Here is a 2,864-nt window from a genome sequence, read left to right on the forward strand (position 1 = left end):
ACTACATTTGAGATAAAATGGATTAGCCGGTAAGACTGTTGCCCCGAGTACCTCTCAAAAAAAAGCTTTTCTTGAATGATGATCTTTTTGCCCTTTTCAGACTCTCCGATCCAATCCTTGTGCACAGACACCTTGTCACTATCATCACCCTCATCGGACAGTGATGCTTCTCTGATGTCCCCAAAAAGACAGCGCATTGATGACGCCTTTGTGATGTCCCCAAAAGGTCTACATACTGATGACAGTTCTTCTCAAGCCAAAGAGGTGATTTCAGAACATTTCTATTTATGTTGTAAATATTACATTTACCTGTTACCGTTACCACAAAAATTATTTCTCTTGTCAAGCTTGTCAAAAGAATTCTGGAACAAAAGCCTGGAGGGGAGAAAATCCTTGCAAACTATGCAATGACAGGAGAGATGAAGGACCGAGCACGCCGTGATCTCGTCAGCATCGTTGTTGCTGAAATGTTTGAAAAGTATGGGTAAGTAAAATGCTTTATGGTGCATGATTTGGTAAAGTGTATATTCATAGTATTCAATTGCATATATGGTAGTTGTAATCAAAAAGCTCATTAAATGACAACCGTGGCCATTGAGCTGTGGCCTTGCACAGATCATAGATTTTCCGGTGTGTTGGTTTTAATACATAACATTTATTCCACAGACGTGCTCCCCCTATGGATAAAAGAGCACAGTATGCATTGGGGATAGTAACACTGTTCCCCTCTCTAAAAGATCCCTACTCCAAAAAAGGCTATGTGAGTACATATTTAAAATCTTAATCTTAATAAACAAATGAATAATGTTCTGGTGCATTTTAGAAGTCTCACTCTTCTTTTCCAAAGATCTCTATTAATTAATGCTGAAACTATTTTTTTTATACATTTCCATCTTTGTTGAAACTGTCTTTAGGAACACTTTTTTGACATAGACAGCAATGAGGGCTACATTGCCTGGAAGATTAAAAACACACAGCGAGAACTCAGCAATGGCGGTACCAATGGGGGTAGGAGAAGGAGCTCTCGCACTATAGACAGCAGCGGACCAAACTTAGAGAGAGAAGTGACTAAAGTGCAGCAGTTGGAGGGAGACCAGTGTCGTGAGGCCATATCTTTACTGAAACACAGCACAGACAACGAACAGATCTTCATGAAAATGAGAGAAACCTTCCAGCACAGGCAAAAGTTGATCCATGATTCTGAGCAATGCAGCACAGTGCTTACTGTGTTCCCAAGGTTTCTAGACACAAAAGGCCTGGTAAGTTTTTTTTGTAAGCACATTTTTTTTTTTGCAATGCCAAGAACAGCTGTTCAAAGATGAAAACCACTACCACTATACCACCATCATCAATACACATATGCTTGCTTCCTCCCCTTAGGTGACGCAAGACTTTGACCTGTTGTTTGGAGTTGAGACTTCATCAAAACTCCTTGAGAAATGGGATTTCCTGAAAGCCAAAGTAATACAGCAAGCCAAGAACATCAGCAAGACACCCCTGCTTGACCACCTTATCCAGTCTGCAGAGGAGAACACTGAAGAGGATGACGAGGTCCCACGTAAATAATTGACATGAATCTGGTGTGTATCTTTCAAATGTCGACTTGTTTAATTTCTTTAGCATGACAAATGGCTGTGTAGACATATATTTTTTTTAGGGCTGCAACAACAAATCAATGAAATCGATAGTGAAAATAATCGAAAAAGAATTTCATTATCGATTAGTTTGGTCTGTGACGTCACTGTGGAAAATCCCAGTCAGTGATGTTACTTCACAATGGTGAAAAACGCATTTCTATGCATAAAACGCATCTGAAAAACAGAGCAGAGATCGCAGAATTTGCTGCTGCGGGAAAATTGCACTGTGTGATGTTTTATGTGTTTCGAGATGTGTTTTCCTCAGCATTTTACTCAAAGTCCTGACAGTAATCTAGTCTTCGGTAAACTTCACTGAATGAGCGCAAGTCTGTGCATCAATCAAACGGTGGTCGGAATGGAAGCGCAATGACCCTTGACTAAATACTAATTTTGATCAAATATGTTGTTTGATTTTATATTTATCTTTAAACTCTACGTGAAACAAAACTAATTGTTTTTTTTATGAGAGCAGTAACTGTAATGAGATTATGTAATTGTATATAAATGTTAAAAATCTCATACATTTACTGAATAATACTGTTTACTGTAATACAGAAAATGTAATATATGTTACTGTAGAACATTCAACCACACACCTCATAATGTATAGTCCACGAAGAATATTTTTCACAATGTATAGTCCACATAGATTAATTTACTAGCGTTTTCATTAGATTCAGTTTGCACAATGTTTGAAGGAGAGCATTGTGCAGAATAAAATTTCCCTGATAAAATACAGACCTTTTAATCCAACCAATTGATTAATAATTGACAGGTTAATCGATTATCAAAAAAATTGTTAGTTGCAGAACTAGTATTGTTATTGAAAAGAGTTTTAATATTCATGTAGTTTCAAAGGTTTTGTTCAGGAGTATATCATACTTAATGCAGGTGCTTCTGCCTCCTCAGGTTGGGATAGTGACATGGCCTCACTGCTACTGTTGGTCTACCTACTGCCACCACCTCCAAGAGGAAAGAAGGGAGCTGTAAAGATCAGTACCCGAGAAGCTGTGGACCATGTAGTCCTGATCTCCCATGGCAATAGCCATTGTCAAAAGGCAATTGTGTAACCCCCCAGATTATTGATCGGTTTCTTTTTAATGTCACCTCCACAGAATTTTAAGTCTGATAATTTATGTTTTGCCTCCTTGAAGTGCATAGCGAATAGAGAGTGGGGTTAACCTCTTTTGACTGCAGTCTTGAGCTCGTTCATTCTTATTTTTAGTT

The 2,864-nt window shown here is 38.2% G+C and overlaps 1 long non-coding RNA gene across 1 annotated transcript; it reads left to right on the forward strand.

Annotated features, from left to right (window-relative positions):
• The first annotated feature begins 1,046 nt into the window (after window positions 1-1,046).
• Window positions 1,047-2,558, forward strand: LOC118558651. The gene is made up of 3 exons (XR_004928413.1): window positions 1,047-1,259; window positions 1,381-1,558; window positions 2,547-2,558. It is a non-coding gene; the product is annotated as an uncharacterized LOC118558651 (long non-coding RNA).
• The last annotated feature ends 306 nt before the right edge of the window (window positions 2,559-2,864 follow it).

This window comes from Fundulus heteroclitus, unplaced genomic scaffold, assembly GCF_011125445.2.
Source record: "Fundulus heteroclitus isolate FHET01 unplaced genomic scaffold, MU-UCD_Fhet_4.1 scaffold_139, whole genome shotgun sequence".
NCBI lineage: Eukaryota > Metazoa > Chordata > Actinopteri > Cyprinodontiformes > Fundulidae > Fundulus > Fundulus heteroclitus.